The sequence below is a fragment of the Ziziphus jujuba genome, chromosome 8 (assembly GCF_031755915.1).
Source record: "Ziziphus jujuba cultivar Dongzao chromosome 8, ASM3175591v1".
In the NCBI taxonomy this organism is placed as follows: Eukaryota; Viridiplantae; Streptophyta; class Magnoliopsida; order Rosales; family Rhamnaceae; genus Ziziphus; species Ziziphus jujuba.
The window spans coordinates 4,313,993-4,328,918 of record NC_083386.1 but is presented as its reverse complement, the minus strand read 5'-3'; the positions used below and the strand labels follow the sequence as shown (position 1 = coordinate 4,328,918).

Genomic DNA, 14,926 nt, shown 5'->3' with positions numbered 1-14,926 from the left:
TTTTTTTAAAAAAGTTTACAGAGTAAAAAAAGAAATTGGAGAAATGAAAATAAAAAAGCAAATTAGAAAAAAAGAAAGATATTGAAAGATAAGGAAAAAAAAAAAAAACTGAACTTATAAATGATGCAATAAAAAAAAAACAAATATTAAAAAAAAAAAAGGGAACAAAGAAAAAAGAACAAAGATTTTTTTTTTAAAAAAAAAAAGATAAACAAAGATTTAAAAAGAAAGAAACAAAAGAAAGGATGACAATATCAAAAATAAGGAAGATAAAAAAATGAAAAAAAGAATAAGATAAGAGAATGGAAGAGAAAAAGAAGAAAAAAAAAAAAAGAAGAGGAAGAAAAAACAATTTTTGACACTGCTAAAAAACAGGTTTTTTTTTTTTTAAAAAAAAAGAAACAAAAATAAAAAATCTAAAAAAATCAAAAAAACAAAGATTTAAAAAAAGAAAAGAAAAGAAAAACATCAAAAATAAATATTGGTGGGAAAATTTTATCCTACCATTTTATATAAACTAACTTTATCTTATACAAGGGCGATTATCTAGTAGGTTTGGAATTTTTTATTCCTATAAATTGAGTGCCTAAACATGGAATTAGAATTATTGAATTCGAATCTCAATTCTTACCATGCCCATCAAACATAGCTTAAAGGGATTACGCATTTTAATATTCTTGACTTTTATAGTCTTACAATTTAGGCCCTTAATTTTCAAAAAGTGCAATTAAGTCCATTTGATAACAAGTTCATCTTTTTTTTTCATTTTTTTTTAAATCTAAATTGTATGTAGTTTGTGTATTTCAATTATTTGTTTATGTTAATTAACGGTAGTTAAATCTTATTTGATATAACTTTTGGATAGCGAAAAGTAATTCTTGAGCCTTAAAAGCTGCATATAAGGATAGTTGAATATTTTTGAAAAAGTGCTTCTAACCTCCAAAGGCATTTCTAACTAAAGTCAATGAAAAATAATTTCTTGAAAATGTAGTTATAGAGAAGCAGAAGTAGAAGCTATGTATATCAAGACCTTAGAGTTTGTTAAATATATTATTTAACGACAAATGTTACAAAAGGAAAAAGAAAGCAAAAAATAAAAAATAAAAAACTAAAAACCAAAACAATTTTAAGTTATATTTCATTTTCTATTCATATTTTTTTATTTATTTATAGTTAATAGAGATGTCTAACTATCATCAATTAACATTAACAAACTATTGAAATAAGCAAACTATGAAATGAACTTGTTATCAAATATGACCTTAGGTTTTCAATTTTCAAATTTATTGCAAATTTGTTGTTAAAATCTATTTGTTAAAAATAAAAATAATATAATTTATTAGTTTAAATTGCAATTTTTAAAAAATTGATAATTTAAATTGCAAAATTATAAAAATCGAAAGAGCCAAAATACAAAGGAAAGAAAGAAAATATACAATGTATAGCTTTTAAAGGAAGCACTTACCTGTTTTTGCTTAGTATGGAGTAAAAGAAAAATAAAAAAACATAAAATTTAAAAATAAAAAATCAATAAGACAAAATAAATAAGTTAATAGGCTTTCCAATAAGTGTATCACGTGTTTCCTTGATTCCATACAACAATATATGTTAAGTTAAAATGCGGATATCCGCTTACATCATTTTTGTGTGTCCGTATATATATATATATATATATATACAAGAATTCGGTAGTTAAAGAGTTTTGGATTTTATTAAATTAAAAATTATAACATACTAAATATTAAAGATTGTCACATGTATTTTAAATTTTTAAATTTAAATTTAAATAACCATTGATAATACAATATTTGTCACTCATGAATTTAACTAAGTTAGAATTCCTTTGATTACTCTATATATAGCATTAGGCACTATTCGTCAATGTATACTGAGGTATACAAAGCTCTACAACATTTGACTCCCATGGCCACAGTTTGGTTCATTGCTGCAATAATGACACTATTTTTGTGGGCTCTACATTTCTGGTTAAGAAGAAGGTTACCATTACCGCCTGGACCGAAAGGGTTTCCGATAATCAGCAACATGCTGACAATGCCGGTGAAGGACCTAACAGACCAGGTACTTACCAAACTTGCCAACCGATATGGCGGTATTTTTCACCTCCACGTGGGGTTTCGCCACGTGGTAGTCGTTTCATCACCGGAAATGGCTCGTCAAGTGCTTCAAGTCCATGACAACATTTTCTTAAACCGTCCGGGCAACATAGCAACCACGTATCTGATGTAGGAGCTTTCAATTAAACAAGAAAAAAAAAAATGAATTTACCATTCATAAACAACCAGCAAAGGAAGCTGTTGGATACTTAGCTTGGTCACCAAGCTATTTCATATGTTGGAGAAGATAAAAAAAAAATTGTCTACCCGAAAGGTGGCAAACTATTACACATATAAACCTAAAATGAAAACGGTGCATTTTAAACAATTATTCTAGAAAGGTCAAAATGGTGCTATTGTATTGCTGCTGGTGCTGTTGCTGAGCTACTGTGTTGCTGCCGAGCTACCGAACTATGTTACTGTTGTTCCTCCATCAATTCCTCCCCAGTGTCAGGAAACTTGTCCTCAAGTTGTAAAGAAAGAGTAGATGAACTATCTGGTGGAAGGTATGGGCTGAGGTCTGAAACATTAAACACAGGAGAGATATGAAGGTCATCAGGGAGTTCCACATGGTATGCATTGTCTCCCACATGTTTGGTGATAGTAAAAGGACCAAGCTTGTGGGGTTGTAACTTGTTATAGGTACTACCTGGGAATTATTCTTTCCTCAAGTAAACCATAACCAAATCACCTTCTTTACATGTTTTGTGGCAACAATGAGCATCTGCAGCAGCTTTATACCGAAGGTTGGCTTGTTCAATTTAGTTTTGAACATCCCAGTGAAACTCAGTATAGTTTTCGGTGAAGGTAGCAGCTCCTTGGTGATGCGGAAGTGGGAGAGACACAAGAGCAATGGTGTTATTGGGCACCTTTGTGTAGACAATAGCAAAAGGTTGAAGACCAGTAGAACGGTTGACCATACTGTTATAGGCAAATTCCACTTATGGTAACATGGAATCCCACTGTTTTGGCTTGTCCAAGGCCAGGCTACGAAGCATGTTGCCAAGAGTGCGGTTGATTACTTCAGTTTGGCCATCAGTCTGTGGGTGGTATGGACTGCTGAATTGAAGCTTCGTGTCAAATTTCTTCTAGAGAACCCTCCAGAAATGGCTAACAAATTTAACATCATAGTCAGATGTTATTGATTTTGGAATGCCATGCAGACGGACTACTTCACAAAAGAACAAGTGGGCAACGTAACTTGCATCAGATGCTTTCTTGCAAGGAAGAAAATGAGTCATCTTGGAGAAACGGTCAACCATAACAAAAATGGAGTCAACACGATGGACCGTCATTGGAAGGTCTAGAACAAAATCCATGGAAAACCTTCCCAGATGGTGGCAGGGGCTAGCAAAGGGGTGTACAAACCTGTATTTTGAGATTGGCCTTTGGCAATTTGACACATAGGGTGACGGACAACATAGGAGGCAATTTGAGCTTTCATCTTTAGCCAAAAAAAATGGTGAGTGATAGCTGCAATTATTTTGTCACGACCAGCATGGGCAGCTAGACCGCCAGAATGAAGGTCATGTATAATGAAGTCACGAAGAGAAGGTCTGGGAATGCAAAGTTGATCTCCCTTAAATAGAAATCCCTCGATGATGTGGTAATCCTCCATGGCATTGTGTCATTGACACTGTTCCCAGATGAAAGAGAAATCTTCATCTATTGAATATAAGTCTTTGAGATGAGCAAAATCTTCCAAATTGAACTTAAGAACAGTGAGCAAGGTATATTTGCGACTAAGAGCATTAGCAACTATGTTTCGATGGCCTGCTTTATGGTGAAAAGCATAGTGGAATTTTTGAAGAAATTCAAGCCAACGAGCATGTAAATCATTGAGCTTCTTTTGGGAGTTGAGATACTTGAGGGGATGGTGATCACTATGTATAATAAAGTCTTTTTGAATAAGGTAATGTTCCCAGTGATCATAAGCTCTAATGATAGCATATAATTCTTGCTCATAAGTGGACCATTTTTATCTGGCAGGGTAAAACTTCTCACTAAAGAATTTAAGTGGGCGTCCCTCTTGAGTTAGGACAGCTCCAATGCCCACTTTAAAAGCATCGGTCTCAACCTCAAAGACTTTATCAAAGTTCGGAAGTGCCAAAATAGGAGCATTAATGAGCTTCTTTTTTAGTAAATTGAAACTGTCTTGTTGGGGCTGCTTCCATCGAAAGTCATTCTTCTTGAAGCTAGCTATTAGAGGAGCTGCGATGTCACTAAAATTTCGGATGAACCTCCTATAGAAAGTGGCAAGGCCATGGAAGCTGTGAAGTTCGATAACATTTTGGGGTTGAGGCCAATCAAGAATAGCTTGAATCTTCTTTGAATTGGTGTGTATGCCTTCTTTACTTATAATGAAACCCCAAAAGAGGAATTTGTCCGTGAATAATTCACATTTTTGTATACTAAGGTACAGCTTGTTATCTCTGAGTGTTTGGAAAACTTGCTTTAGCTGAGATGAATGATCTTCCTTGGAGCGGTTTTAGAATAGGATATCGTCAAAGTAGATGACCACAAAATGACCAATGAAAGGCTTTAGGACTTGATTCATGAGGCGCATGAAAGTGCTTGGGCATTATAAAGACCAAATGGCATGACCTACCATTCATATAAGCCTTCCTTAGTTTTGAAGGCTATCTTCCATTCATCCCCCGAGTGTATCCTTATTTGATGGTAGCCACTTTTGAGGTCAAGCCGAGAGAAAATTGTGGAGCCCTCAAGCTTGTCTAACATATCTTCCAACCGTGGGATGGGAAACCTATATTTGATAGTAATTTTATTGATTGCTTGGCTATCCACACACATCCGCCATGTTTTGTCTATCTTTGGGACCAAAAGGGCTGGAACAGCACATGGACTAAGGCTAGGCCTGATCAAGTTCTTATAGAGCAGATCATCCACAATTTTTTGAAGAATAACATGCTCTTTGGGACTCATACGGTAGTGTGACAGATTTAGTAATCCAGTTCCAGGTATGATATCAATATTATGTTGAATATCTCTTAAGGGTGGCAGCTCATTTGGTAATTCATCAGGAGATAAATCACTATACTATGTTAAGAGAGCTTGAACAGCCGGAGGAACCAGGTTGGTGTTGGGAGTTTGGCTATCTTTGAGGATGAGGGCTAGGATTGGGGTGGTGTGGTTGGTGTGGCTCGAAAAATGGTCAACACCAGCAGTGAGGATGTGGTCTCGAGAAGGGTGGTTGGATGGTTGTTTGGCATTGTGTTTCTTTCTAGAATTCTCAGCTTGGGAAGAAGGTGGCAAGAGTAAAATCTTTTTATTATGCCAAATAAAAAAGTAAGTATTTTTCCTCCCATTATGTTGTACATCTCTATCGAACAACCATGGTCTTCCCGACAGCAAGTGACAAGCATCCATCTTAATCACATCACAATCTATGGTGTCTACGTAGTTGTTTCCAATGGAGAAAGTCAAATTGCACATTTCTTGAACGTTAATATCTGAATCTTGCTTGACCCATCCAATTTTGTATAGCTCTGGATGTGGTTTAGTAGGTAGGTTCTAAACAACAACCAAAGCCTTAGAAGCAATATTTTCGGTGCTTCCCCCATCTATTATAACCTCACATATCTTTCCATTTATGGTACATTTAGTTTTAAAAAGAGTGTGTCTTTGAGTAGAAGTGTACCTTCTAGCTGAGTAGAGAACTTTTTGTAAAATTCATATGATTGGGTCCCCATCAATATCTTCCCCACTAACTTCTTCAATGGCCTCAATCAAATCAACCCCGTCATGTTCATCTTCAACCCCATAATCATCCACTTCTTCATGCATGTGCATAAGTTTCCTTTGAGGACATTCACTTGACCGACGCCCCACCTGATTGCATTTGAAGCACTTAATGGGATATGGTCTAGCATGTGTGTTGGTCGTTGGGTAATTGGAAGGCTTAACGGGATGGGTATTGTGTGCTGGAGTCATAGGTGCCTTCCCTGCAACTTTGGCATTATAATCTTGGTGTTGTTTAAAAATGGGATTGGTAGAATTTAACACCTTAGAATGAGGGTGGTACTGCTTGGGCTTATCAGTGTAGAAATCAGAAATTGGTTTCCACTTGTGTGGGGGGCTTGTAGCTGAGTCTGGCACTGTCATTTGTTTCTCTACTCTGTTGGCCAAATTAACAGCGGCATTGAGGTTGGCAATTGGGCTCAGATGTAGCTTTTCTTTAACTGGATTTTGAAAACCATGTATGTACCTAACTACTTGCTTCTTCTCTGTTTCCTGTAAATTATTGCATGAGCTAAGTCGAAAGAACTCTGTTGTATATTCATTCATCGTTCTAATGCCTTGTTGACAACTATTATATTGCTCATCAAGTATTTGATCATAGTCCTCAGGTAAGAAATGAGCCTTCAAGAGTTGTTTCATCCTGTGCCAAGATCTAATGGGTTCTTTCCCTTCTTTCCTTCGATTAGCTTGTAATTGCTCCCATGAAGCAGAGGCACCTCCCTTGAGCTTATAAGCCACCAATTTGACCTGTTGTGTCTCTGAGATATTCATGTAATCTAAGAAGGACTCAACATTGTGGATCCAATCCAAGAAACTTTCTATTTCAACTTGCCCATCAAACGTTGGTAGATCAATTTTAATTTTATAATCTGTTTCTTGGTTGAAATTGTATCTGGGTGGTTGTGGTGGTCCTGGATGACCGAAATGGTGGTTTGGAAGGAAGTCTCTAGGTTGTCGGCGAGGATTGTCAAAAAGAATGGCTTCAATATCATCATCGGAGTCAGCATTTTATAGAGGCAACTGAAAGTGATGATAATTTAGTGGACAGTGAGGTGGTGGTGGCAGATCTGTGACTAAGGGAAATTCTGATGTAGTGGTGGGTGTTGTGAGGTTGAAGTTCGGTGAGCCACTGGAGGGTGACGAGCTAACTTTTTGTCCCTCGATCTAGCGATGGGTGGAGTCATGGATGGTGGTGTTGAATGTTGAACCAAGGTTTGTTGAATTACCTTCATCAGATTTTTGATCTGCTGTTCAACACCCCATATAGCTGTCAATACAGCTTTAGTATTTTGGTCTTCACAGGTGGTCCGACTACTTCCTTCTTTAGAATTAGCCATGGCAAATTTCCTAGCAATCTCCAAGCTCTGATACTAATTTGATGTAGGAGCTTTCAATTAAACAAGAAAAAAAAATGAATTTACCATTCACAAACAACCAGCAAAGGAAGCTGCTGGAAACCAAGCTATTTCATATGTTGGAGAAGATAAAAAAAAAACTATCTACCCAAAAGGTGGCAAACTATTACATATATAAACCTAAAATGAAAACAGTGCATTTTAAACAATTATTCAAGAAATGTCAAAATGGTGCTGTTGTATTGCTGCTGGTGCTGTTGCTGAGCTACTTGTTGCTGCCAAGCTATGTTGCTACTGAGTTACCAAGCTATGTTGCCGAGGTGCCGAACTATGTTGCTATTGTTCCTCCATCAGTATCTCACCTACGAACGAGCCGATCTCGTGTTCACAAACTATGGGCACTTTTGGTGCCAAATGCGCAAGCTGTGCGTCATGAAGCTTTTTAGCAGGAGACGAGTTAAGTCTTGGGACTTGGTTCGAGAGCAAGTCGACTCGATGGTGAGAACCATCACTGATAGCATTGACAGTGAGGTGAACATACGAGAGTTGATGTTCGGTCTGACGAGAGGGATTATTTACAAGGCAGCTTTTGGAACAAGGGCCATGGAACGACAACAAGAGTTCTTTGAGATATTGCAGGAGTTCTCCAAGCTCTTTGGAGCTTTCAACATCACTGACTTTGTTCCATGGCTTAGATGGATCCATCTGAAGCTACTCAGCGGTAGATTAGTCGTTGCTCATCGGTTAATGGACTATTTCGTCGACAAAATCATCGATGATCATATGCTGCAAAAGAAGGAACATGATAGGATCAACAATGGCGGCGACGATGGTGATGAGGCCGATGATCATGGAGACATGGTGGACAGTTTACTTACTTTTTATTTTGATGAAGGTAATAATAACGATGCAGAAGCAATAAAGGAGTCTGTTGATGATTTGCCTTACTCTATCAAACTCACCAGAGATAACATCAAAGGCATCATCATGGTACGTGCGTAAAGCAACTAACTAAGTCTCTTTTATATATACTTGATTCTGGACTTAACATATTGTCTATAAATAGACTACTCCAGGATGTTCCTCGACGTTATATACTTTAATTCACCACCTTGATGATATTGTTGAATACGAAAATTTCGGGCTCCACATGTACTCCATCCATTTTTTCTTTGTGAATTCTCCTAACACAATTATTTCATTCTTTTTAAATAATAAAATGTTCACCATTTAAATAATTAGCCCATGGTAGCCATTCCTTCCAACGCCTTGGCTGATCACCAGTGAAGTAATGCAGGTACTATTCCAAGGTACGGTTAACCACCTCGGTTTGGCCATTCTTTGGAGGATGGTAACTAGAACTCATACAAAACTTGGTGTCATGCAACTGAAAGAATGCCCTCCAAAAGGAATTGATAAAAACTTTATCTCGGTCACAAATGATGGAGGTGGGCATTCCATGGAGTCGGACTATGTTACTAACAAAAGCCTTAGCCACGATCGTAGCTGTGAATGGATGAGTTAGAGGAACAAAATGGGCATACTTGGACAACCGGTCCACCACCACCATGATAACTAAATATCCATTTGAAGGAGGCAACCCCTTTATAAAATCCATCGAGAATTCGGACCAAATAAGATCAGGAATGGGCAAAGGTTGTAGTAACCCCGCTGGTGTCTGGTGATCTGCCTTGCACCATTGACAAACATAGCATTGGCGAACAAAGTCCTTGACAGTTCGGTGCATACCAGGCCATCTAAAATCATTGCGCAAACGTGATAGGGTCTTCTGGAACCCGAAATGTCCTCCCGTTGGAAACGAGTGGCACTCAATTATAATGGTTGGCAACAAGGTAGATGATGGACTAAGTGAGACTTTGCCATGCTCAAACCAGATGCCATCCTGTTGTTTTTGGTGCGGAGCAAAACCAAAGCTCATGTAGTATGGATCACGGGCACACTCGGACTGCAGATGGCTCCACCAATCCACTTGTGGTGTGGCAATTGAAATGAAATTGAGCTCAACCTGAGAGAGGGCATCAGCGGCTTGGTTTCCATTCCCACGTTTGTATTCAACGTGGTAATCATACCCAAGTAGTTTTCGTAACCAATGTGCTTGAGCAGGTGTTGTTATGAGCTACTCCAACAAGTATTTCAGACTTTGTTGATCAGTGCGGACCGTAAAAGAATTCTCGAGCAGGTATGGTTGCCATTTGCGTACCGATTTAAGCACCGCCAGCATCTCCTTTTCATATGCTGAGAGGAAAAGTGCCGAGCCTTGCAATGCTTGACTGAAATAAGCAAGTGGCTGTCCATTTTGAGATAATACCGCACCAATTCCAATTCCACTAGTATCACACTCAGCTGTGAAAAATTTGGAAGTGCAAGAACAGGGGCTGTGGTTAGTGCCGTCTTCAGCTGTTGGAAAGCAACGTCGCACTCTTGAGTCCAAAGAAAACCTTCCTTGTTGAGTAATTTAGTGAGGGGCGTTGCGGTGCCTCCGAGGTGTTTGATGAACTTCTGATAATATCCGGCTAAACCCAGAAATCCACGAACTCCACAGATGGTCGATGGGGTTGGCCATTCTCAAACATTTCGCACCTTGACAAGGTTGGCACTTACTCTTGCTGAAGAAATTATGTGGCCTAGATATTCGACAGTAGTCACCCTAAAAACACATTTCGACTCATTTGCAAACAAGTGATTAGCGGCAAGAATGGAGAGAACTGTATGGAGATGGCTCAGATGATCCTCCCAACTTTTCGAAAAAACCAAAATGTCATCAAAGAATACCAGAATGAATTTCCGTAGATAAGGTCGGAAGATATCATTCATCAAGCTTTGAAACGTGGTCGGTGCGTTGGTGAAGCTAAAAGGCACTACGACAAACTCGTAGTGACCTTTATGAGTCCGAAACTATAAGGACCCGTCCAAAATTCCTCACCGGAACCCTAGACAAGCCCTGATCCCAGGAAAATACCACCGAACCTTCCAACTGAAAATCCGGCAGCACTTCCCTTAAGGGTAGGACTAACCAACAATTTCCTGCACTGAAAACACACTTCTAGAAACATCCCCTTATTCCTCCCACATTACTGCAATATAATTTCACAAATTTACAGCACTTCAAAGAATAACAGCAACTCAGTGCATAAATAATAACTACACTTCCAATACAGTATACAGAGCATTATACAATAATTGTGGAATTAATACAATGACAGGTAAGGAAGCAATACAAGATGGAGAGGAAAGAGGAAAGGAAATACTTCTTGGACTTTCGGCAATGAACTGAGACGTCGGGCTCGCCCCGGACGATCAACGTCTCCCAACCTGGACCTAGGGGAACGAAATTTAAAAACGTGAGATGCTAATCATCTCAGTGAGTGACCCTATCTACTGAACACTTTTAATATTAATAATATAACAAATAAAAGAATTTAATTAATACCGACAATTAAATAGATAAATAAATAATAAACAATTAAAGTAATATTTTCTCTCAAAACCCTCACTAATCACTCCGTTGGAAATGTTCCCGTTTTAAAACATTTTCACAAAACCCGATATTCGTACTTCCCGAAAACCAAGGGATCAATTAATTTAATAAACAATAGATAAATACCCCAAATATGAATAAAATGTAATAAATTATAATAATTAATTTTTGAACACTTTGGGGTTTGAAATTTCTATCCGAAAACTTATACTTGACGCATCACACCATATACCAGCGATGCCCTCCGATATCCAGCGTCCCGAGCACCGACTGGCGGGAGGTTAAAGAGAGAAACTTGCATACGGCACTTTGGCCTCCCGATAGTACCGCTGCTGAAACCGTCATCCCGGCCAAGGAGGGGGGCGGCTGATGCGCAATATATAAGACTTGCCTGCCCTCGGTCCAATGGCAACTCACGGGAGACATAATACTTGCGCGCTAACCACATATACACCGGAACACCAATACTGTATGAGTGCGTCTAAAATAATTATTAAATTAATTATAACCGTACCGGTTTTCCAAAAATTATGATGGAAAATATACCAATTTCAATTTCACCATCCCACATATTTTCCTTTAATATACCCGGTACGAAACCATCGATAACAATATAAAAATAATTTTCTTGAAACACAAAATCCACCAAATAATATTCCACGGGCATAATTATCAAATTTGAAGTCACCAATTTAAACAAATATTTTCCTTAAAATATTTAAACCAATTATGTCCAAAAATAATATAAAAATCCAGACACAATTAATTTATGAAAATACTTTGCTCATGCGTAATAAATAAAATTAAATCACCATAATAAAAATCGGGGTTTCTGAATAACCCAAAATTCCATTTAGCACCAATAAACATACACGTACGTATAAAATAATATTTTTCCATAATTATAATTAAATTTCACCACATGAGCATAATTCCAGATATAAATTTAACAGCAATTAAATATAAATAATTACCCCAAAATAGGTTTAAAGGTGGGTCACTCACCTGGAGCACACAATTGAACCACGATCCATCATGGGATCAATTCCATGACACACCCGTGCTCTTAGAACACAATTCACACACAGTCAAATAAATTAATATTTTATTTGGGTAAATAATACCCGGTACCCGGGGGATCTAACACAAACGTTAACCAAAATTGACAAATTATATGTCTATGGAAAGCTTGTGAGATGAGGATCACATTACCGACCTCCATTGAGTTCAATTTAATCGGCGGTGGCCGGAATTTGGCAGGAAATCTTCGGCCGAGATTCAATTCCTCGTATCTCGCAAACCGCTTCAAATTTTGGAAATTGGGGGCCATATTTGGGATCAGAAGACCCAAAATAGAGGGAAAAGAGGTTTAATTTGGACTGGGTTGGCTGGAATACGGCGGAATCGGCGAAAAATTTAAACTCGCCGCCGCCGACTTCACCGGCCCGATCTGGGCGCGTCGCCGGCCGGTCGGCCGCCAAATTTGGCTAGTGAGCTCGCCGGCGTGTGGTCTTGGACGGTGGCCGGCGCTTGTGGCTTGTGGTGGCCGGAATTAAAAAATACGGCAAGGCCCTGAGAGGGAGAAAGGAAGGGAAAGGAAAAAGGAGAAGGAAGAAGAAGAAGAAGAAGAAGAAAGAAAAGAAATTCCCCTTGATATTAAGTATGGTTGACATGTGGCATCTCAACATGGTGACACATGGTCATATTTATTAAGTCACACGTGGCACATCGTTACACGTTTAAAAATAATATTAAAATAATATAGTATTTGAAAAACTCTACAGGTCCATAACTTTCAACCCACATGTCCACATCGGACGTGCCGCTAGTCTACAGACTCGTATCGACGAGTACTTCACAACCATGCATGAGTTAAAGCTCAACTTTTCATGATTAAAAAGTCAACTCCGGCATCCCTTGGACAATTTGGACCTCAACTTGTTTTGCTCATAACTTTCAAACCGTAGCTCCGTTTTCAACGTGCTACTAGTCTATGAACTCGTGCCAATCTGTACTTCATAACGATACCTCAGTCAATCTAGAATTCCAACCGAAACAAAAAGTCAACTTTTGATCCCTTCGATCAACGGTCAAAGTCAAAGTCAACAGTCAACGGTCAACCTCGGTCAAAGTTGAAAAATTTCCGTTGTACTTTGGGACAAGGTGTTACAGAAATGCCACCTTGGAAATGTCGGCTTCATGTACGCAAATTTAATGGTACTCGGATTGTAAATCCAATTTTGAAAAAAATCGAGCACCGTGGAGCTCATCCAGTAACTCGTCAATCACGGGTACGGGATATTTATCTTTAATGGGATCATGTTAGGTGCTTGGTAATACACGATAAACTACCACTCCCCACTTGCTTTCTTAACTAATAACACTTGTGAAGAGAACGGACTGTGGCTGGGCCGTATGAGTCTTGTTTGGAGAAGTTCACGAATAATTTTCTCTATTTTGGCCTTTTGATAATGTGGATAACGGTAGGGATGCACATTCACAGGAGGGTTATTCGTCAGAAGTTGAATTCGGTGGTCATGGGGACTCTATGGTGGAAGAGTCGTAGGATTTTGGAAGACTACTGGAAATTTGGAGAAAAGTCTATCTAATTCTTGTGGGTGGGTTGAAATTTTTTTGGTGGATGACGTGGCAACCAGCTGGAGGAAGAATCCTGTACCCAATCCTACTGACCCATGGGAGCTTTGGCATTCCTTCTGAGAAAGGACTTCTAGTCCTTGTTGGACTCCTTGAAAAGTATGAATGATCCCATCTTGTTTGAATGTCATAGTGAGGGGCGCATAGTCCGTTTCGATCGATCCAAGTGTAACAAGCCATTGGACATCCAGAACTATCGGAAAAGCTGCCATAGGAAGCATGTAATAATCTGTAGTCACGAGACACCCTTGAATTTTCATGGTGAGAGCATGGCAGAGACCAACACATTCAATTCTCTCTTTGTTGGCTACCATAACATGAAACTTCTTGCTTTTCTCAACAGGTAAGCCATATTTGGTGACCACTGCTTGATCGATGAAATTATGGGTGCTCCGACCATCGATGAGTACTGTTAAATCCTTGTTCTACAATTGTCCAATAACCTGAATTATTTGCGGATGATTCGTTCCTGCGATTGCATGGAATGAGATTTCGAGTGTAGTTCCTTCGGGCTCCTCTATTGCCGTGTCTTCCAGATTTCCTTTAGTGGTCTCAACATCATCTCCTATCATGAAGAGCTGAGGTCGGGCACAATGATGGCCAGAAACAAATTTTTCATCACAATAATAACACAAGCCTTTTTCACATCATTCACGAGCTTTTTGTGGGGTTATACGTCGGAGAGTAGTGGGAGTGATGTTGGGTGTGGATTTCTGCGAAGGTGGAGGTCCAAGTAATCCATGTGTGGAATTTTCCTGTGTTTGAGTTGAAGGCATCGGTGAACACTGGATGTAACACCTTGTCCAGAAGTATAGCGGAATTTCTCAAATTTGACCAAGGTTGACTGGGTTTGACCGTCGTTGATCGAGAGGGGGTCAAATGTTGACTTTTTGCTCCTGATGGAATTTCACATTGACCGAGGTACCATTAAGAAGTACACATTGTCACGAGTTCATAGACTAGTAGCACGTCGAAAACGGAACTAGGTTTGAAAGTTATGAGCAAAACAAGTCGAGATCCAAACTGTCCAAGGGGTGTCAAGTTGACTTTTTGTTCATGCAAAGTTAAGCTTTGACTCATGCATGGTTGTGAAGTACTCATCGATATGAGTTCATAGACTAGCGACACGCTTAAATTGGACATTTGGTTAAAAAGTTATGGACCTATAGAGTTTTTCAAATATAGTATTATTTTAATATTATTTTTAAATATGTGAACAGTGTGCCACGTGTGACTTAATAAAATGTGCCATGTGTCACAACGGTGAGATGCCACATGTCAACCATGATTAAATACCATATTATTTTATTATTATTCTAACAATAATATTATTTAATTATTTCTTTTAATTTTTCTTCCCCCACGTGGGAAAAAACAGCCCAGCCCCCCCGAATTCTTTCTTCTTCTTCTTCTTCCTTCTTCTTCTTCCTTTTCTTTCCTTTTCCTCCTCTCGGGTCCTTGCCATTTCTCAAATTCCGGCCACCGGACGGTCGCACGCACCGGCCAGGGAAGGAGCCCATTCCCTGGCGATGCCACCCTCCAAA

General features: G+C 38.7%; 1 pseudogene; it reads left to right on the top strand.

Moving 5' to 3' along the window:
- Window positions 1–1,881: 1,881 nt before the first annotated feature.
- Window positions 1,882–14,926, top strand: part of LOC107428645 (cytochrome P450 84A1-like) — a 50,284-nt pseudogene continuing 37,239 nt past the window's right edge.